The following is a 23,959-nucleotide window of genomic DNA, read 5'->3' on the forward strand; positions in this document are numbered from 1 at the left end:
TGACCCACCCAGCTCCCGAACCTAATATCCTTTCTGTTATAGATAGCTGTATGCCTTGGTTTTTTCTTTACACCATCCCGTATCCCTCAGGAAGGAAGTGAGAAGAGTCCCGCTGTGCTATGCTCACTTGGCCATGTTTCCCCTCAGGCTGGAGGGCCAGATTGAAAACAATGGTCAAACGTAGCATGCTCTTAGCGTATATGCCATTTAGACTCGCAAATCTTTGTATAACAGTCCAGACGTCAGCCGAGTGCTGATGATCTACATTATAAGTGGAAACTAGCCTGTATATGTTAATCGGACGCTTTGCTTTTTACTGTTGATCTTTTCTGGAGTGAAACGACACGGTATTACACCGTTTCTCTCACCACTGCGATTTCTGTTACAGTTTGGGCAGTTCTTTACAAAAATGGTATGATGCAGGCTCATGCCTGGCCACCAGTACCTTGATTGTAATTCTTCCAGAGAATCTTTTAGTTTGAGGTGTCTGAGACCCTCGCCCATATGTGTGTCTGCTATTAACAAGTTTCTCCTGTCCATGTTTGGAATCACTCTATCCCCCACTCCAGGGATTCGAGCAAAAGGGACGGAGTTTGCATCGATTATGTATGTATAGTTGAGTGGATAGTTGATCGGTAGCGCTGAGCAGTCGCCTTTTGATGACGTTTTCACCGCCAGCACTGTTTCACCGTCAATATACTTCACTGTACGCTTTTTTCGAGCTACGGAAGCCGATTTAGTTGCTACCGCTGTGGCTGTCTCAGCCAATGAATTCCCTGCAACGTGAACGCCATCACGCTGATGACTCAGTGAGTGTGTCACGTGAGTCTTTGGTAGTTCTTTTTGTAAAAGAGCTAATTGTTCCCAAAGCAGTTTTTGCTTTATTGTTGCACCTGTGTCATCTTTGTAACCGTTTTGAATCCATGTCTGCAAATCGTTGTTATATGATTTGACGCAGTAATATGAATCGGACACTAAGTGTCGGGAATTCGCGATCCGCATTATCTAGCGCCATTTTCAATGCTATTATTTCAGTCTGTTGTTCTGAATTAGTTTCTACTGAGTGTGTTTTTGTTAATAGAGGTCTTAGTTTACCTCCGCGCCACACTTCTTTTGTAATCTCACATGTTGGGTTGTATGCTTGTTCTCCCCAAACGGAGGGTTGAGCATGTCCGTCTGTATAGATTACACACGCGTATTGTCGTAAGGGCAGAATGTCGATAGGCAGAGGGAATGTTCTTTCATATTCTAGATTTTTCAATTCCTTTAGTTCTGGATCAAAGTAGTAGTATACTTTGTCCGTTGTAATTGAATTCACCCATTGTATCCATTCCGGATTCAATGTTGTTGTTGGTAAATTACAAGGTGTTGTTAATGCCTCAAAGGCTGATTCTGCTGTTCTGACTGTGATACGTCTACCGTCCGCTTGATCTTTTTCTCTAGCTATTGTGGTTTGAACTGCATGAACAATGTTTTCTTTAATGCTGAATTTCTTTTCAGCTTCTGTGTACAAGTGTGATTTGAATGCAATTGGTACCTTTTCTCCCTCATTAGAGGTCAGGTATGTGAATCCGCATCTTCCTGGGATGACTCGAATCACAAGATTGCGTGTGTTATCACGTGTTTCTAATTTTGTTTTAATTAACATGTCTGTTTGTAAGGATCTCAAAATTTCTGTGTGTATTTGAGTCCAATTGGTTCTTTTAAAATCTGGTTTTATTAGATCATAAAGGGGTTTGACCCTTTCTGCGTAATTTGCAATGTATGTTCTTCCGAAATTTAGGAAGCCTAGAATTGACTGTAGGTTTTTTAGTGTTCTAGGTGCTTGGAGTACGGCACATTTCTCTAGGAAATTGTCAGCCAGGCTTTTGCCTTCACTTGATAATTCGTATCCTAAGAACAGGACTGTTAGATGTACAATTCTGGATTTTTTAAAGTTGAATTTGTAACCCTCTGCTGCGAACCCAAGTATTATGGTGTTCACTCTCTTCAAGTGAGTATCCAAGTCATCATCTGTTAAGTATATGTCGTCGACATAAGATAATGCTTCGTCATCATATGTTTGTAGTAACTCTGTTACTCTCGCTGAGAATACCCCGGGGCTATTCTTGCACCCCTGGGCTGACCGACAGAATTGTTTTTGAGTGCCATTTATTGAGAATGCAGACAAATATCTGCTCTCTGGTGCTATGTTTTGACAAAAGAATCCATTAGAGATGTCTAATGTTGTTTTGTATTTTTTGCGCACTATGTTATTCATTAGTGCAGCACTATGCGAGTTTTGCACTGCAAAAGTTTTTGCAACATGAGTTGAGGTATCGGTAATCCAAAACTAGACGATATGAGTTGTCTGGTTTGGAGACCGGAAACAAAGGGTTGTTCATTTGTGAGGTGCAAGTTTCAATCACCCCCTGGTATTCTAATTGATCTAGGATTTCTTTTACCTGTTTTTTAGCTTCTTGCTTAATTGGGTACTGTCTTTGTGCAGTAGGTTGTGATTTTAACTGGATTTTGTGAGGAGGAGAGTCCTCATCCCATCCTACATGATTTTTGTATAAAGCAGGAGCTTGAGCTACTGCCCACTTTCTGGCAAGTGTGTATTTTTTATGAATTGGGATATGATTTGAGAAGGCAGGCATAATTATTTATTCGCCATGAGGGCACTCCCTGACAAACTCTGGTGGCCAGTCTTTTTCAGCTAGAAGGATGTCATAGCCCTTGGAGAGATTATCCCAAAATAGTCCCCTTATTTTTCTAGTCTTATCCCCTTCTATACGTAAAGTTATTTCATATATTTTGTGAGGTTTGCTAACTCTGGTGTCTGCAGTTTCCACTTGAAGATATTCATTCGTGTCCACTGTCTCCAGAAGATTCATAAGGACTTTGCGAGCTATGCTCACTTCTGCTGTGCTGTCTAGCATTGTCTGAGCCCATTCTCCGTTTTTCAGTTGTGTCCTCAGTATTCTCTGCATTGTTAACTACCTTGATACTGGCTACCTTCTTTTTTTGGAAATTGTAATTTCTTTTTTAGATGAGCAGGTTCCTTGTCTTTGGACTTGGCGTGCTCTTCTCTTTGTTCTGATCGTCATCTTTTTTCCGATTTCTGTGAGGAAGTCTGAAAAGATTGAGAGGGACGTGTATCAATGTCTTGATATCTATCAGGCTTCTTTATATTATCTCTATTTCTAAGGTTATATCTTTTCCCAGAGGGGTCACTTTGGGGTGACCTGTGTCTCTGGTTCGGAGATTTTTCTCTCCGCCGAGGAGACCTTCCTCTGGACTGGAATTTCTTTTCTTTAGGATTGGATTGTTTGTTTCCATCACAGCTCTTTTTTTGTGATGTTGAATTATTATTAAAAAATATTTTTTCGGGACTTTCAATCAGTTGTGGTTTTACTGGTATTCCACCTAAACTATCTCTACCTAGTTCCTCATAGGATTTTTCTATAATTCTGGCAATTTCAGCTGGTTGGTCTGCTATATCTGTCTCCTTTAACCTCTGGCGGATCGCCACATTTGCTGCTTCTCCCTTTATGTTGGCTAGTAATATAGCCGAGACCTGCTTGAAGTCTTTTAGTAATTTCATACCAAGAGTTAAAGCGGGTTCTGGACCGTATTCGTCTTGAATTTGTTTTAGCACATCTGGTATTACCGAAATGGATGGAACACCGTGCGTTTTTGTGTAGATGGAAGCAAAGACTGTACCCCAAGTGTCACAGTCCTCCAAGTGTGGTGCGATTCCCATTGGAAGACAGATAGTCAGAATCCTGTGTTTTTCTAACGGGGTGGTGTCTGGAAACACCGCCTCTATTTGGGTGATTTTTTGTGCTAACCAGAATGGTATTTGTTCCCGTTTAGCTGGCACTTTACCTAGGCAGGATTGTATGTTCTGTGGTGTAATTTTATTTGTGTTCCCCTGGTGAGGGGTCAGCTGTGGAATTTTAATTGCTGGTTGAATTGTTGAAGTCCGCATCACATATTGGACTAATTGTCTATGTAATTTCATTAATTGTTTTAGCTGTGTTAAAAGGTTTGCTGCAGACATCCCATCGATGTCTGGATGTGGTGTGTATCCGGCTAGAACCGGCCACGTTGCTCCTGGTCTACCTAATGGACCGAGCCTGGTGATGTGATTATTATGTTTTAGGGCGCCATTAAATAAGAGCAGATGCTCTTGAAATTTAAGTGGTACTTCCACCTCCTCGAAAGGAGTGTACTCATTAGGAGGGTCCTCTGTTTTGTAATAGTGGAAGTACTTTGTTACAGCATTTGCTGTTGGAAAATGTATCCATGAATAATATACCTCTGTCTGCCGATATTCGTGTGCCTCAATCACGAATATGACTGTGCCACCTCTAGGTGTCAGTCCATTTTCTATACGTTTTAAAGTTATAGATTTCCTCTTGATGACCGGGATGAGTATTATATCCGGGTCTGTGTCTTGCAGTGCATTATCAGCTGCTGCGAGTTCAGTTGCTATCCTAACTGTCTCTCTTTCTTCATCACTGTCTACCATTTTACCGACAGGAAGGTTATTTAGTTTGTTTGCAGATCAGGTTTCTTATGGAAACAAAGATTAGATGCACAATATTTTGGAACAGTGTATCCTTCAACGTTGACTAAACCAAGGACCATACATAGGAGTTTCCTCCTGCGAGGTCTGGCGGATATTACCTTTTACCCACTCCAGACGTCTTTGGAGTATTATGGGAAAAAAGGGGTCTGAGTGAAAAAGCACGACTAAGTTACTCTAAATGTCTTACGTTAGTTTTATCGCCCTTCCAAACGCGTTGGGCGCCATGTAGTGTAGTTCCTATTATCCCAATAGGCTCTGCGCATTGGAATAATACCTTCAATAGTATAGGCCTAGACCAGACGTTAACTAGGTCTACTACTGTCGATATTAGACTTAAAGTTTTGGGTTTTGCCAGCTAGCTCAGAGTTCACTAGAAACTTTCTCGAATAGGCAAGGAGGAGTTGAACCTCCCTGGATAGACAAGAAGGGATTTAGTTTCTGACAACCATAGAACATGACAACTTTGCTCTCCCCTAATCAAGAGTGTATCTCTAGAGTCGTGTGAAAACAAAAGACGACTTATTTTACTCAGTCAGTACGTGCATTCTTAGTCTCACCAGATTGTAGAGAAAAGGAAGAGACGGGCGTGTTCAATAAAAGATGTTATTTATTGATCAGTCTCTTTTCTCATACAAGAGAAATGGATCGATATTATTGCAATACTTATGGTTAAGTAAAGTGCATACAATAAAAGCAGAAGTATAAAATAATACTGTAAAAACATTGATATCGTTTCTAAGCCATATGAAGGTTTAAAATGAATAAAATGAATACATACACATTTACATTTGACTAATCGTACTCAACTGGTGTTTCTAACTACGCCTACCCCGTGTACCTGACCTAAGCCTAATACGTGGGCGAGAATAGAAAGTTATAGTTTAAGTTAAGTTTGTTTTGCCAAGTGACTGACTAAAGAATTCTCTGCAAGGGGTTATTCAGTTCTGTACCTGGAATCTAGGATGAATGAGGGATGGTATCTCTCGTCTCTGGTCTCGATATTCCAGGCTGCCTGCGAGGGCTACCCGGAAGCGCCGGAGCTGGATTTCTCGGCAGGAGAAAGCAGCGTCTCGTTCTCAGCGCGTCAGGAAGGCGGGGCTGCACCAGCGGGGTCTGCTCTGCTCTGGGCTTCGGCAAGTCTGGCTGCTCCGATCTCGTCACCACCGCGTGTGTTTGCATAGGGCAATATCGGTAATATTTATACCTTTAAGGTGCCGAGATTGACGTAAGGATGGACATAGATACGTCAATAAGGATGTCATACGACCTGGTCGTTAGCACATTCTTTTGCTGAAGTTCTCGGTGAAATCAAAACAATGGCCGCAGGGTTTTTCCCAGGTCTGTCATAGGTTTGATTTGTTTTGAGAACTCCGTATGCCTTATCAGGGGTTGGAGGAATATCGCTTGTCTAATTAGATGGCAAGCGTTATGACCTAATCAGATAACACGTTCCTGTGCCGTAGTGTGGCTTTATCAGATAACGGTTCCTGCATCATGGGGGTTTTCTGCCTCATGGGATGGCTGCTAGTTAACTTGTTAACCAGAATAGGGTCAGGAATAGGGGGATCGATACAGAACCTATAGGAATACATCACAACCCCTCTACCTCAAAACCCAAACCGACCCCTGAACCCTAAAAATACCCCAGTACCCAAAAACCCAAACCTAGCCCTGAACCCTAAAAATACCACTGTACCTCAAAACCCAAACCTACCCCTGAACCCTAAAATACCTCTGTACCCCAAAACTCAAACCTAGCCCTGAACCCTATAAATACCCCTGTACCTCAAAACCCAAACCTACCCCTGAACCCTAAAAATACCCCTGCACCCCAAAACCCAAACCTAGCCCTGAACCCTAGAAATAGCACTGTACCTCAAAACCCAAACCTACCCCTGAACCCTAAAATACCTCTGTACCCCAAAACCCAAACCTAGCCCTGAACCCTAAAAATACCCCTGTACCCCAAAATCCAAACCTAGCCCTGAACCCTTAAAATACCCATGTACCCCAAAACCCAAACCTACCCCTGAACCCTTAAAATGCCCCTATACCCCAAAACCCAAACCTAGCCCTGAACCCTAAAAATACTCCTGTACCCCAAAACCCATACCTATCCCTAAACCCTAAAACTACCCCTGTACCCCATAACCCAAAACTATATCTGAACCCTTAAAATACCCAAACACACCAAAACATATAGCTCAGTACCCCAAAACATATAACCCTATACCCCTACTTACCTTATCCAAACATTTAAAAAAAAACATGCTTTTACCATTCATGCATTTACAACGAATTTCATTGTAAATGCATGCGTGGTAAAAGCATATAAAATGTAATGCCATGCGTTATAAAGGCATTGCGGAGTCATGGTACTTTCGTAATGAAAGTATGCGGAGTGATGGTATGCGGAAAGAAAGTTGCGGAATAATGGGTGTTTACCCTCCCCCGGTAAGTACATTGGTGGCACGGCGGCCCACATCTCCAGCAACATACTCATATTTTTTCACCACCCATTTGAAAAATGTACAGGTCTCTCTCATTGATGGCCAGCACCGACATACACTTTTAGACACACCTCCCGCCACAAGTTCTAGAATTGGGAACTTTAGAGCTGGGGAGCTACGTTCGAATCTCGGCATCAGCTCAACATCCTGTGATTCCAGGCAAATCGCGTTGTCTCCCCGTGCCTACCACAAATGAATGTGTTCTTCTGTAATGTAAATTGTGCTAATGCCATGTTGTCGAGTTTGCGCTATATAATATTGCAAGGAAAAATAAAGTAGGGAAACTCGAGTTAACACACTACTGAACGCGCACTCTTAAGTGCATCAGCAGTGCACTGTGAATAGGAGCGTTTCATAGGCCTGTCACAGATAAGAAATGCTATCTGAATGAAATCCTACAAAACAATATACTACTGGCCGGCAGCAATCCATATCCGGACAACGTCGGGACGGGCTGCTAGTCATCTAATAAATAAGGATGGTTTAATTATCACAATCAATTATGATAAAAGAGATGATATGAGTACATTCTATAATTCTACAGTGAATGCACTCTTAAATAATGATGTCAAGTGCAACACATACATTAGTTTGTATGACTGTACAAGAAACAAGGGTCAAATGCACTTTCATACTGTGTGTCTAATGTGAGACGTATTCGTGACGTATAAACGGGGGGCAACGTTTGCGCTGCATCACAGTTATACTTATCCTTATGGATGAGCACTGCTCATTAAGCATAGGTTTTATGTTTTGACTATGTAGCTGTCTTCATGAAAATCTGTGTTCTCTGCAGAGGCCACCAATTAATTAGGCAGGACAAGTAGTGAAATGTGGCGGTTGATGTGCAATTCACCAATGGGATGTGCAAGGGCCTCACTAACAGGGAGAGCTACTAGAAGTTATTGCAAGCTCTGCTGCTTGCACTGCTGAACACAGATACAGAAAGGTTGTGGTGACAAGATTCAGTTATTCATTTTGACTTTGGCCTCCAGGATTATTTGGGGGTTATAGAGAGATACAACCTCTTCTCCAACTCCTTGTAATATTTACGTTTACAGCTGGGTCATGGGAGGCAGGTTTGTCGGGTGCAGGGGCTCACAGAGGGTGGCAGACCACCAAATGAGGATTCCTTGATGGAGTTACACATGGCAGCCTCACACCTGCTGATGATCCAGGTGGGTGACATTCAACTTCTTGATACAGATGTTTATCTTTGGTGACACGATGGGGTCACACATACCAGGCTCACACCTGCAAAGTTTGCTTGATAATGGGAGCTGCATGTTTCAGTTGCAGAAATCACAATGCTGACAGGTTACTAAACAAAGGTGCACAACATTGTCACACACTGGCCTCACACCTGCAAAGCACTGTGTTATTGAGTAGGGCACTCAAGAAAATCAGTTTTTTGTGAGCTGGGATGGGTAGTAGTTCAGTGCTTCAGCTTTCTGTCTGACTTTGAAAGGATAAGTTCCATAGCGCAGTATGGGTAGAACTGGATCTCAGACTCTGGCAATACCAGACGGGTTTTCAGTATTCCAGGTATTTTACTTCATTCTCCAGCAGCAGTTAGAGGCTTGGATTCACTCCTCAGTCCTAGGAGAATAATCCTTACTCCTCAAATGAATACTGATAAGAATCTAGGGGCGGATTTAAGGTTTGCCATGCCACTAGACATCAGTGAAGTTGGCCAAGGACATTATGTGTGCTGCACAGCTAGACCACTTCCTGCCAAATTTAGAGGTCACTGCTGGCCCAGCCGTGACCTCTGTACCTTCAGAGGACTAACTGTGATGGCAGGTCCTCTGAAGGTACCAAAAGGTTGATAGGAGGCCATTGACAGTTTTGATGAATGTTTCCTACAAACCTTTTGGGGTTTTTAGAAACAAACTCCCACTTTCCCTCCCCACCAAACTTTAAATCGGACCCTCTGTCTCTTGTCCTCATTTTCCTCTTCAAAAATTTGCAGAGCGTTTCCAAGTGAGGGTTGAACACTGGGTATGCTGCAGGATAGCGTACAGGGACAGCTCGCCCTATCCAAATTTAAAAACAAATTTAAAAGTCCCTTCAAACCTTCTTTTGCGGGGGTGGGGGTAGCAAATCATCTGAGAGCGCTTTTTCCTCTCAGTAGGCCACAGATTCATTGCAATAGGTTTCAAGGGAAACAGTCACTCTCAGTCTATGCATTCAATCTCAGACACACAGGTTAGGTTGAGGAGACAGCCCAACTTATCTGGCAGGTGCATGTAGTCTTCGCCATGCATCAAGACCACTCATTTGTTCAGGTGTTGCACTGGCAAAGTCGAAGCCTGCCCTGTTAGAACTTTTTGGTTGACATCAACGCCCAGTGAAACAAAAGATTGTTCCTTCTCCTTTTTCTAAGATTATAGCTCAAGCCTGAGAGTTGTGCATTGTTTCTCAAAGATCTCTCAGGGTAGAGGGGGATCAGAGGAGGAGTGCAGAGAAGGAGTGCAGAGGAAAATGCAGATAAAGTCTGGGAGACAACAGCATTGATTACCACTAACCTTATGAAGCACGCTACAGCCTTAAGGTCTACATACATATAGGGAAACAAGAAATAAGTACTCCACACAAAATACCCAAACCCTTCCATTCACACTTCAGATAGAGTCAGGTAGACAGACTTCACACAGGGAATCAGAAAAAAATGTGGACGTTATATGCTTCAAAGATAAAATGAGAAACAGATGATCACACTAACACATCATCATCAGCAGCTCCTCCGCTATGGTGGAGGAGCGCCACCCCCTGCTAGCACCCTCAAAAACGTTAAAAATAAAACATCTTGGTGGCGGGGCCAGGGGGATGATAGGCACTGAGGGGGCAGTGGTATGCACTGCCTTCAGTGCACATGTGGGTTTGGCCGGACATCTCAGGGCGGCCAAACCGACATGCGCACCGAGCTGCATTGCTGGGTTGGAGACAGCAGGCACAGACTTCCAGTCTCACTGGGAGCGCAAATCGAGGGCGCTCAGGCCAATCCTGATGCTGCTCTCATGCTGCATGAAAGCGGCATCAGGATTGGCTGCAAGGGATTCAGGGACCCTGTCTGCAGAGGAGCAGAAGAGAGCAATGTGGCTGGCTGCAGGTAAGTTCTTTGTTTTTTTCGTCGTAGTCCGTCCTCGTCCCCCCGCTCACCACTCTGCCCTGACACTAGCCTCCACTACACATCACCAAGATCTTGCAATCCTTTGGTGAAGTTACTCAATTACAGTTTTGAAGTTATAAGTAATTTTGTGAACATACAAGGGTTAACTGCAAAGGTACTCAATAAATATTCTTAAATCCTGGTAAAGCATTGCTACTTGTACTATTTGAACTAGTTCTGTCTCAGTATACTCTACAGAGTTCTACATTAAAGTGGTAACATTCATATCTAAATTCATATAAAATGATAAACTGTAATCACTAACTTTAAATAGGTTATCACAACTTTGGTAAGCAATGCAGATTCTAGTATAGACTATTCTATATATTCTATGGCATGATAATGTGACAGCGGCAGCCATTATACGCACATTCAATGAATAATATTTATCTATAACACCTCCTCAGGCATTGATATTTAATCACCCTTTTGTTGCAGTGCAGCAGAAACATGGCCTGCAGTAGGGTCATTTACTGTATTGGAAATTTCCAATCAGGCAATCTAGTGACTTTAGATTGTGCTACTTCGGGGTGCTACCACTGATTAATGGACAGTTTCACAAACTGAAAAGCTTGCATTTATTCAGGTTTGCACACAACAAACTAAATTAGTTTTGTAATCTTTTTTTGCAGAAAATGTGCCGAGAGTTTGCTTTTGATTGATGAAATATATTTGTTGTTGCCATCTTATTAACCGAGTGACAGATGAAAGCTTCAAGTGAGGAGATTGTGCTACCATTTAACAGAAAATGATCGATTGTGGATTTTGTCTGAACATTAAAAGAGTTTTAACATTGATAGCAGGCAACTGTGTCTTGGTTTTCAGTTTTTATCGCACTTCAGTTCATAACTCCAATTTTAGCAAGCAGTGACAGCTTTAGGAGGTGTAAGTGTATTGAAATATTTTTAAGAATCCCTTTAAAATCCACTTCGCGGGTCTGCATGCCACATATACAGCTTTCAACCGAGTGTTCCCTCACAACTATTAACTTGTCACACCAACTGGGACGGACATCTATTGTATTACATATTTTGCAATTTTTTGTAAGATCTTCGGCATTTACTGAGCAGGTTCAAATATGCAAAGCTGAATGCCTGCACACTAAAAATCAAAAATGGTGGTGCCACAAAAATTCTTTTGTAAGTTTCAATAAGGATTCTGCACAGGAAATAAATATAAGGTCGAAGAATTATAGGCTAAGCTGAGGACACTGTAGGACCGACCATGTAGCTCCCAATTGTGTGATCCTAAATAATCAAATGCTGTTCTATCCTATTTAAATGTAATAGGAGAGTATATTAAGCAGTCAAGTAGGGAATGAGGGACTGTCAGGTAAAGCTGTTGACTGTTGTCCTTCAAGGTAATGAGTTCTTGACCCAGATAAGCCTTTACCAGTCAACTGACAAAGTGGAGGAGATGTGGTCTAGCGGATAGAGAGCTGTCGCTTTTGGAATATGGTATATTTACAACAAGGGGTGGTGATGGACAGAGTCTCTGAATTAAGCAGAATACTCTCACCCAGTCAAGAGATCAGGGCTAGATCCAACACCGTTTTTTAGCTCATTGCACCATCCCAGTTTCAGAACCTGGCTGTATGCAAATTAGTCTGTCCCTGGCCCAGTGCATCATGGGAACAGGGCAGACCAGACTACAAAAGCCAATTCTTACACTGGGAAGGAAACAAGCTTCCGGGGACCGGTTTCTGGCATTTCAGCCGTCTTCGGCCCGGCTTGCTTGAATCCTGATGGTGGAATGAGCAAGGGACTCACATCTGAGTATACCCTTCCACGCTTAGGGTGGACAAAAATATTTACAACAAGGGGTGGTGATGGACAGAGTCTCTGAATTAAGCAGAATACTCTCACCCAGTCAAGAGATCAGGGCTAGATCCAACACCGTTTTTTAGCTCATTGCACCATCCCAGTTTCAGAACCTGGCTGTATGCAAATTAGTCTGTCCCTGGCCCAGTGCATCATGGGAACAGGGCAGACCAGACTACAAAAGCCAATTCTTACACTGGGAAGGAAACAAGCTTCCGGGGACCGGTTTCTGGCATTTCAGCCGTCTTCGGCCCGGCTTGCTTGAATCCTGATGGTGGAATGAGCAAGGGACTCACATCTGAGTATACCCTTCCCCGGTAGCTTGTCTCCTTTCTGGTGAAGAATTGGCTTGGTAGTTTGGTCTGCCCTGTTCCCATGATGCACTGGGCCAGGGACAGACTAATTTGCATATAGCCAGGTTCTGAGCTGGGATGGGGCAGTGAGATAAATAACGGTGATGGATCAAGCCCTGATCTTTTGACTGGGTAAGAGTGGTCTGCTTAATTCAGACACTCTGTTCATCACCACCCCCTTTTCTGTATCGTTTTTGGCCACTATAGGTGTGGCAGGGTATACTCAGACATGAGTCCCTTTCTCACTGCTACATCAGGATTCAAGCAAGCCGGGCCGAAGAGGCTGAAATGCCAGAAACCGGTCCCCGGTAGCTTGTCTCCTTTCTGGTGAAGAATTGGCTTGGTAGTTTGGTCTGCCCTGTTCCCATGATGCACTGGGCCAGGGACAGACTAATTTGCATATAGCCAGGTTCTGAGCTGGGATGGGGCAGTGAGATAAATAACGGTGATGGATCAAGCCCTGATCTTTTGACTGGGTAAGAGTGGTCTGCTTAATTCAGACACTCTGTTCATCACCACCCCCTTTTCTGTATCGCTTTTGGAATATGGGGCACCAGGTTGAAATCCCAGCCTTCACACTAGACTCTACATCTTGTGATTCCTAGCAAATCATTTAATCTCCCTGTGCCAAAAAATGCAATGTGTGTAAAATGAATTTGTATGAACCCCAATATATTTACATGACCTTGTACATTGCCTGCCAGCCTCTCACATAATCTGCAGTCCTGTGAGGGTTGACAACTAGGTTCACACTTTATAAAAACGTATACATGCATGCAAGAGACAATGGCAGCTTGCCTCAGGGTGAATCATGCCAGCAGACTGCACTTGAATGCAGAAGGGGAGAATTCCATGCTTAGTGTACCCCACTAACACTCCGTCTCTCTGAAACACTCCTTCTCCAACCTAGAACCGGTAGGTAAGGAATCGCGGGGTAAGAGCCCACTCAAGCATTGTAATGAATCCACCCCTCTTTGCTCCTATGGTGGAAATGAAATGCTTACTTGACCCAGAATTTAAATACTGACTCATGAGCAAGTAGATCGTTTGTGGCCTTCTTCCTAAGTAATGTAACTGATAACTTATTATTCCTCAACCATCTCTCTTGGCACAAAATCCAGATCTGCTGAATACTGATCAGAACCCTTTACTTGCTTGGAAGTTAAACAAAAACATAGGTACAATAGGAGGTGATTACGATGGCGGACGGACTTCAGTCCATCCGCCATCGTTTCAGGAAGTTGGACCACCTGCCTACAAGGCGGCGGTCCCACAATGCTGATTACAATGCGACCCCCACCACGGCAGTCACAGTCCCCATATTTTACATAGCAGCAGGTTCTGCTGACAGCAGCACCCGCCGCAATGTAAAAATGGCCCATTTCACATTTCCCTGCACTACGTGGCAGACACAATGTGGTGCCTGCCACATGATGCAGGGAAATGTAAGGGGGCACTTTATGTGCCCATAAACCCATATCCATAGTGCCCGGGGGAAATAGGGGTACCACTACGGGCCCCCAAAGTCCATCCCCGCCAGCCTTTCCATTGCGGGTGAACCGCTATAGAAAGGCTGGCGGGGATGGACCATCCTAATCCCTATAGTGGTATCAGGGATAGGGAGGCCCTCCGCCGCACCAGAGGGCTCAAGGATCCCGTCGGATGTGTGGTGGGTACCTCCTGCCATAATAATATGGCGGGCGGGAAAATGGCCTTAAGATGGCGGTGAACCTGCCACTGACAGCCTGTTGATGGCGGGTTCACTGCCCTTGTAATCAGCCCAAAGTAAAATTTTTACCCTTGTTCCAACTATGGATGGCAAGCAACCCTCTTACTGGAACTTAAAAAAACTGAGAGGGATGATTAGAGTTTGGCGGATGCAGGACATATGACCCATGTATATGATATAAATAGGCCAGATGAGGTATCCACTAATGTTTGGAGGGTGTCTTGCATACAACAAATTTTACAAAATCAACCTCTCTTCTGCCCTCACTCTTTCCATTGAAATCAATCATCAATTCAATTAAATACGTTTTAATTGGATGTATATAAAATAATCCATAAAAACAAGTACATGAAATTCGTCATAAAATGAACTTAGGTACAAACAACTAAATATGCTCTAGATTCCTAACACCATCACCAAAACAATAGAAAGCAAGGTTCTGAAGGATGCAACAAGGCAGGGGAGCAATGGTTTCTCTTCGTACTTCAGTACTCTGTCCTACTTCTATCCATACTCAGGTACCATCATGTATACAAAGCCGTAGGTAATCCATTAGTTCTACGAAAGAATGTAAAGTAATATCCTTTTTAAAATGCTCCTTACGATGCACTGTCATATACTTTAAAATCAAAATCTCATTCTAAACAGGTCTCATTACACACCGCAATTTTAGTAATTTCCATGTATACAAAACTTATGAATAATCGTTTTTTCCGATCCTTAATAGACATAATGACCTTTTAATATAGCACCACAGTTTATTGAGAGTCTCTCAGTAGTAAGCAGTTAAAAGTCCTTTAAAAACACCTCTGCTGTGTGTTGCCTGAGCGTTCATTCCTCTTTTTAGTACTATTTACAGAAGAAACAAAATAATATCTTAAAGATGCCCAATGTCACAAGGACACATTACATTAAAAGTATTCTATTTTCTTTTGTGCCATATATCACAATTAACTATCAAAGGTAGCCAACTTAATCTTATTTTTGTAGAAAGAATCTTTGACCAATGTCCAAAATTAATTCCAGGTACGATTCCATGATAGTCAAGATGGAAACTGTGGAACAATTGACAAGGAGAATTAGTAAGTCTGTACTTGCAGAGCTGCACTTGAAGATTTAGGGCCTGATTTAGTGTTGGACGGATGGGGTTACTCAGTCACAAAAGTGACTGATACCCCATCCGCTGTATTACAATTAAATTTTATCTTAGGGATATCCATCACAATCCTTGTTATTGAGATTTACACATATTGTTGGTGCTTGAGTCTCCTATGAAGTTAAAGTGGTAAACAACCTTTACAACGCGGTCAAAACACCGCAGTGCCATCACAACACAGATTTTACAACGCAAGTCGTTACCACGACTTGCACTGGAGGGCGCTCTAGACTAAGGAATAGTGGATTTATTATTCCAACACCTTCCCTACTGTACGTAGGCTGGAGTTGGAATAGTAAATCATACTATTCCTAAGTCCAGCACCCTACATCGCAAGTCGTGGTAATGACTTGCGTTGTAAAAGCTGCGTTGTGATGTACCGCGATCATTTTGATCGCGTGGTAACATCATACATCCAGTTAAAATTGCCTACGATATTTGTGTTGTAATTTAGGCAAGAAAGAGTTTGTTAATTCCTTGGAGGACCCGTGCATCTAGTGGAATTGACACACTAGGGGGAAGCTGGTCCAATAGAAATGGGCTTCTGTGATTGGCTTGAACAGGAGGTCTTTTAAATGAACACAGGGCTGCTATGGTCTTCCTTGTGCAGCCAGTACAGAGAATGCACTGCTTTAGTATGGATTTAATCGATGAAGTAAGTGGAATTTGGGCTCATTTCCCTTGGTCAAAGTGTCCCAATTTCAAACCAGTTTTGCCTCTGGCAAAGTTAAACATGGGTTTTGCAAAATTAGACTTTCTTGACGCAGGATATGCTAAAACAGCTGTTTTCTTTATTCAGGAAACAAGTCAAGACAAATAAATTACACAAAGTCCTGAATAAACCAGAAGATGATGGAGATAAAACCAACTTTATCCACACTGTCCCCATTTCACCATGTAAAAGAAATTAAGTCCCTGATAAACACTCCAATGAACAGCTGTTCATTGGAGTGTTATATCTCTCCACTATGATATATGATTATTGCCTTACTTTTTTTCCCCTAGTACCAAATGTGTTCTTGTTAGTATCTTTGGCTGTCAATCGCATCGTCCAGCAGTGGGGGTGAGTGAAAGGAGGAAAGAAGCACTTTTCCATAACACATCCACTGCAGGGACAGCAAATGTCAAGCTCATGAGCGGGTGGAAGCCCACTAAGTACATAGTGCAGGTCTATTTTCGAGACACCGCATATTTACCGTCTAGAGCCGAGACCTAAAAATGGGGGCATCCCATGAAATTTACAACATCTACTTATTGCCAATGGTTGCAAGGATGTAGTTTCTTCCTTCCAACTTCTTGCTCTCCGGAAAAAAGCAGTGAGGTGGATACATTTTTTTAAATTTCTCTGTAAAGCAAATCCGCTTTTGTCCGACAACCTCAGGCGTCCAATCAAATCAAACAGGCTGCAGAGGCTCATGGGTGTGCGTTCTGAAAAGACAGCAACTAGCCTCGACAGCTATGTTGTTGGAGGATCTGGGAGCTACCTACAGGCAGCAGTGAGACTTCCTGCCTACTAACTTGATGCTCGCTTATTAATGTTTGTGCAAGCGATCATAAATCCCAGGTGTGGCAGAACACCCAGAGCTGCCAATTTTGGAGCTGGGGAACCAGGTCCAAATCTTGGTGTCGGCTCAACATCAGTTATTTAGGGCAAAGCACTTAATCTCCCCAGGGCTACCAAGAAATTAATGTATCCTTGTGTAATGTAACTGGTGCTCATGTAAACGCCCACCACTCCTTCGGGTTGAGATAGCACTATAAAAAACGGAAAAATGAAAACTAGCCGGATACATAGCAAGGATGCAACAACTGCCAGTGAAAGAACGGGGTGTGAGAGAGCAACATAGATGGATTGCAAGAGGCAAAGAGAAGTAAGGAAATAATAAGGGAGCCATAGCAGGAAACAAAGGATGGTACGAGTAAAAATAGTAGCACTCACAAAAAGCGTTCTTAAATTAATAAAAAAGTAGTCCCAAAACAATGCCTTAAAATGGCCCCTGAGTATATATAGCAGTAATTGGTCTCTGCTCCTGGAGAAGGCTAAAGACAGGAAAAGGCATGATGCATGCATGCTATGGGCAAATGGGGAGAATGAATAGTGGAGCAAATGGCAAGCCTATGGGTGGGCTAAAGCCTAAAAAGTACACACAATAGCTATCTTTTAGAGACAACGCATGTGTGCCATTTAGAGCTGAGACCTAAAAAATAGCATGCTAAAGTGCTTATGCTCTTTTCCTTAAACATGGTAAAATTGGCTTACATCTGATTGGCATTTTCAATTACTTTTAAGTTCCTAGAAAAGTGGTATACCATATACCCAGGGCTGGGAAATTAAATGCTACTAGTTGGCATGAAGTCCTTTTGTGACATCCTCTTAAGTAGCCCCTAAAACCTAGCCCAGGTCTGCAATTGCAGCCTGCCACCATTTTTAAACTGCCAATTCACTTTTAAACTGCCAATTCATTTTAGGAAAATAACCCCTTTACCAAGCCTAAACTTGCCTTTTTAATTCATAATGGTCACCCTTAAGGTAGTCCTTAAACAGCCCAGAGGGCCCGGTGCATTGTAATTAAAAGGTTGGACATGTTCTTTTGAACAACTCACAAATTCCTTTTTCACTACTGTGAGGTCTACCTCTCCCATAGGGTAACATTGGGTTAACTTATTACATTTAAGAAGTGCTAATGTTTGATTGGGGGCAGGTAGAAAATTCAAGGTTAGTGCCTGAGGAACTGTAATTTTAAATCCTCTTACATGGTAAAGTCGAATTTTAAGTCACAATTCTGAAAATGCCCCTTTTAGGAAGTTGACATTTTTTGTCCTAACCGTTTAGTGCCAGCGGTTTGTTTTGTTCCTGGGTCACATGACTAGGTGTAGTTGGCAGTTGGCCTTTGTATGTTCCTCCCAGACATCATAAAAATAGAGGGTCTGGGTTTTGGCAGGATGGGCCATCTCAGACTTTATGAGGGACGGAGTTGTCACCTAAAACACTTGTACTTCAAAGGCCCTGGCTCAGCTCACACACACCTGACTTCACACTAGTCTATTATGTCCCCTGCCCCCCAGACCGATTAAGACCAGGGAAGAGAGGCAGGAAATTCTAGACACTGCTGTAGGGGAAACTTCAGAAGCTTCTCCCACTTCAAAATTGGCACCAGATATAACTTGCGGATACTCAGATCCACTCTTCAGATCACTTCTGAACCTGTGGAAGACTCAGAAGAAGAATTGCTCTGCTACTCTCCTAGAAGAAGGACTGCTCTGCTGCTTTGCTGTCCTTCTGCCTCAAAACAAGGACCTGGGCCTGTACTTTGAATCAAGGACCACCAGAGTTACTCCAAGGGCTAGTTGGCTGGCCTCCTGATCAGAGTCTCAGAGCCAGAAAAGGCTCCAACCATCTTGAACCCTGCGCCTGGACTCTGCCTGCTATGAGACCTTAATCCCCTAGTCGTGTCTCTCCAGTCCTGGATCCATGGAAGTGGGGTAAAGTTGCTCTTCCAGCCCAGCTGTTGTGCCCTTCAGCACTGACGCAACGCAATGCAAACTGACGCAGGACTCGCGGCTTCTCATAGGAACCTACAATGCACGTTGCAACTCGACCCAGACCTGTCATCACAGCCTTTGGTGTAGGAGCCTGCATCACTCCTTGAAACCACCCCTGCTCTGCTTGGCCCAACACCCTGCAGCAGGGACATAAGGTACAATTTTCAGCTGGCCTAACCTGGTCCCTGTATCCGACCTGTGCGCCATCGCAGTCGGTCTGAATTGCCTCTCCTGAACAGATAACGACCTTTGGAGCACTTTTAAGATCAATTTTTACCTAAATCTTGGCAATTGGATATTTCCAATTCTACTGATTGGAGTTCTGTCATTTTGGTATCAGATAATTTATTAAAATGTACTTTATTTTTCTAAATAGGTGTGGGATTTTTCTTGTGTTGTGTTTCCACTTTGTTACTGTTTTGTGTGCTGCATAGATACTTTTCACATTGCCTCTAAGTTAAGCCTGACATCTTTTGTGCCAATGAGAGTAGATTATTTGGGATCTGCTTGTGTTACACCCCCTCAACCAATAACCCAGTTTCTCACATTTATATATCCTTTTTCTGACGTTCTAATAATCTATCAGTGTTATAAAGACATCTCCTCTACACAGCAGCGCTTCAAAAGCAGGAATTGAAATAGAGGAACAAGGTATTGGCTTTGCCAATTGAAACACCTCTCGTTCAGTATTATGTTCTATTTCTGCAAATTCAATTTTTGTTTTACCATTGTGACGTAAGTACGGACTGCTAACAACTGTTAAAATTGGCATGTAAATAACGAGAAACCAGATGTTAATCACATTGACAAAAAAGTCCCCAGTGATTTCAAGTGAACCGTGTAGTTATTGTAACACCACAAATGTGTCAAGGGCTGTTATGTATGAGTTCTTTATGGCCCCTTAAGGAAAACCATGGAATGCATTGTTTAAAAACTCTTTAATGAACTGTGTTTTCCAAGCCATGGGTTGTTACCATAAGGAAGGGGAAACCAATCATGGAAAATCAAATACGCTTGGTCAAAGATAACACAAAGTCTAATAGACAAACATTCTGATGTAATATCCAACCTCTAAGCAGTGCCAGCTAAGCACCCTTACTTGGGTGGAGCTGAAATTGGCATGGACCTTCACAGTACCTACAGATGTTGTATTCATCACAGGCTAACGCGGGGGCTGTTAAAAGAAAAGCAAAATTTGTTTCACGCAATATGAGAAGCACTTTCTAATTATTTGTATTATTTCGACCCCTTTAAGGGTTTCTGCTGTAACCAGTAAATGCACTGCAGTGTTTAACCAATTACACTCCATTCTCAAATCCACTGCATTTCTCTTAAGTGTACTCATGGGGAGAACTGATTGAGCGAGTGGCAGATGGGGTAGATGAGGATTATGGACAGTGAAGTGTAAATCTGGAAGGTGATGGTGGGCCTCTATGAATACAAGACTAGAATGCCACAGACACTGGTGAGGGTAAACCAGTTTCTGCTTCATGAGTTTGAAATGGGGCTGTGGATGCCTGAGTCTGCAGAGCGGGCAGCTTGTGGGCTGCTGCTGTGCAACTCACTTAAGCAGCAAGAGGCAAACAGCGAAAGTCACAATAGATCTCCAACCCTGTGAAGGGGTGGACTTTGAACAGCGAGAAAGTTTAGAATGGGCGTTGCCTGAGCCACCAGAGCGCTGATGCTCAACAGTGGAGCTAGTCCACAGGCAGTGGACGGCAATACTGCACACTGTGGAACTTGGTGGGAACCATGAGATATGACTAGTTAGGAAAAGCCCTGGCAAGAATAAAAACTAGGCTTTAGTCATTCACATAAAAGAAGAACTACTAGCTTCCTAAGCCTCTTCCAACACAACAGGCATATCAGATGACCTGAAACCCCTCTCCACCAGTGATATTGGTGCAATATGAAGGGTTTTCAGGTGCAGGTCATCATGTCATTATGGTGAACACCACAGCCATCTTAGGTGAGGGGAAACCCCTGTGAAGCAAATAGTGCTGCGAAACAAGCACTATTTCCACAGATGAACACAACCTTACCCAATCTGGATGCCATAAGGAAGAAGATTGAAAAAGAAGGGGAGCTAAGCTGCACACTCTAAATTAAAGGTTTTTGGGATTACTTGAGCTCGGCATTATTACAAATATTGCTCACATATTTAGGTTATGCTTCTTGTGGATTCCAACAAAATCATGTCTGCATCTGACTTTTCCTATAGTAGACCATTCTATAAATGTTAAAACTTTGAATCCTATAATGGAGGGACCCTGGAAACTAATTGGAAGATTTCAAAGACCCACACTTCTGCCTATATGACATAATGTGATGCATGTAAAATAAGGTCTAAACCTGAACTATATGTGAATATTTTTGGTATATGCAGAGGAAGCTAGAAAATGTAATTCTCAGTGTGGAGACATTTCTGGTGCAGGTTAACAAGCAGTAGAGTAAGAAAAGCATCCTTCAGACTGAGATGCCCCATGTAATCTCTAGGTAGCAGAAATCCCAATGATAAGGATCATCTCTATCTTGAAATGCTCATAAATGATGAAGTGATTGAATCCCTTCAAATGTGTTACAGGTAGCAGATTTTTCTCGTTTTGCACCAGAGCAGGTTCTGTATGTCATAATTGTGTGACTACAACAGCAGTTCATTGTGAATAACCAATCTGGCTCCCCTTTAATCAATCAGAGTTCAGGAAGGCTGCACTTGGTTGAGAGATAACTGAAACATTCTATGAAAATCTCTTGCACAGTTTTCCAGATCTACTGATCCTTCATGAACTGTACCATTTTGTGAGCAAACTGCATCACTGGACTCCATTTTATTGGAATTAAAATGTCTCCAAGTCCTATGTGGTAGGATAAATCCTCAGGCAAGACCCGTGCCACATGTTCCTGCACTTCTCCCGGACTGAGGGCAGAAGATGGGCTTAAAGCTCTGCGGCTGCCCGTACAAATTTTCTTGTCAGAGGCACGGAGCATGCATGACTGTTGGACATGACTAGCACAGTGGCCCCGCCTCTATCATTCTTATCAAAAATCAAGCATGAAAAAACCATCTGTGGTTATTGTGCCTTTTTGAACCAGGACATATATTTATTTGGAAATATCAACTAAGAACAATTAGAGTTCTGACCAGTCTCTTTTGAACCCAGATTTCCAATTGCAGCATGAATTTCAATAAATAAACCCATACTTCTCTTATGAACGGGTTCCATTTTAAAATTGTCCAACAAGTTGACCCCTGATTTTAGTAACAGGAAATATGACCATCCAAACATGATCGCTCTTGTCTGGTCTTAGAAAGAGCTGAGGTTAAAACCAGGTGCTGCCACATGATCTGTAGGTAAATATGGTCACCGAGCACAGATGTGAAGGTATAGGAGGGGTTTTAGATCCGTGTCACTGGCCCTGCAATTCACACTTTTCTGGTCAAAGCGAGTAATTACCAAGCAGTGGATGCATATTTTTCACCCTTCTCATATGAATTAATTAGAAAAGGCTAGAGTTTTTCCAGTGAGTTCTTGATCCCAGGTGATAATTCTAATGGGTGGCATGTATTGCTGGTTGTATGGCCATAATGTTGGTTGTTGGTTGGTTGTAATAAGTAGTACCAAACTCAATACAATTCTGAAAAATATATATAATGCTTTGCAACATTAAGCTGTCACAATCTATAGAGATCTGATATTTCAATCTCTCCACCACATAATGATTTAATTTGCTATGTTGAAAGCATAAGCAGCACGCTCATTGTGATAAAGGTTGGACGTTTTCATAAAAGCTGCCTTAGTGAATGTTAAACTTCCCCCTTTGTGATGGATTACTGGTGGGCACTTTTCAGAACCACTTAATCCAAATTCTCTGATAAGGAATAAGTGCAATAAATGTTGTGCAACCATCTTTTGCAGAAAATTAAATGGTGTATCTGTCAATGACGTGATTTGAAGGGTAAAGTAGCTGGAACTGCATATCATGAAAATGTATTTGCTTTGACACTAAAGTAGCACTAAAATGATGGCAACATAATCTACACATCTTCTGCGAACAATTAGGACCTAATTACGTGTCTGGTGGTCTTCAGACCGCCAAACTCATGGTGGGCGGTGGTGGCAGTCTACCAACCGCCACATTAGGACCTTGGCATTCGTGAAACCCTGGAACCACCAACTCCACCGAGGAATCGCCATTCCCTGGCAGTGGCACGCTTGAAGCAGCAATATGCTTGGCAGGAGCGCTGCCGTCCCGCCAAACATATTACAACTTTCCTCACGCCACAGATTTCATTGAGGTCTTTCCCCCATTAGAACAGTGGTGATGAGGAAAGAAATGGGGCCCTACAGTGCCCCCTTGTGCCTCACTCCATGTGGATACACACAGGGGGGCACAATATGTGCTTCCTGTGTGCATGCACTCCTAGTTCCAGCATGGCATAAACTTTACACTCCCATTGTGGTACCTATTTTATAGGCACTGCCGCAGGAACGTCAAAGAAACAGCCTGCCAGTGCCTTAAAAAACATAATACGTCAGGCGGTTCTCACCTGGTTTTGGCGGTTCGGTGGTGGGGGAGAGTTTTGTTAGCTCCCATCAATAAATGCACAGCCAATCACCTGTCATAGTTAGACCCGGACAAAAATGAGAATGAGCAGATTCTTTAACTTGATAAAGGGGTGAGGCAGGGCTGTATTCCGTCCCCACTCCTCTTGTACGTGTGTTAACCATTTGGACGAGAAGGTAAGGGGTGAGTGCCATGGTTCTACTTAGATATAGACAAGAATCATCCCCTCCTACTATATGCTGATGATGCTATGTTGATTTCCTGGACATCCTGTGGGCTTTCACATTTAAACTAACAGCATGCTGTTACTACAGAGCAAATGGATTCTAGGATTTTTCTGAAAAAGTCCCAAATCATATCCACAGGACAAAAGTCATTGAACAGAATGCTGAAGTGTATTAATGAAACCTTCTTAATTAGTCCAGTTCCTTTTCACATTTAGGCATTGATTTTGGCAAAATAATAAATTGGTACTCCATGCGTGCTCAGGGGAAAGGGCCTACATTCAGGCCATAATTTATATCTTTTCAAGCA

General features: G+C 42.7%; 1 protein-coding gene across 1 annotated transcript in view; it reads left to right on the plus strand.

Annotated features, from left to right (window-relative positions):
• The window catches only part of FBLN2 (fibulin 2), a 669,658-nt gene that overhangs the window by 47,774 nt on the left and 597,925 nt on the right, over positions 1–23,959 (plus strand). The gene's annotated exons all lie outside the window — the stretch shown is intronic.

This window comes from Lissotriton helveticus, chromosome 9 (assembly GCF_964261635.1).
Source record: "Lissotriton helveticus chromosome 9, aLisHel1.1, whole genome shotgun sequence".
Classification (NCBI taxonomy): domain Eukaryota; kingdom Metazoa; phylum Chordata; class Amphibia; order Caudata; family Salamandridae; genus Lissotriton; species Lissotriton helveticus.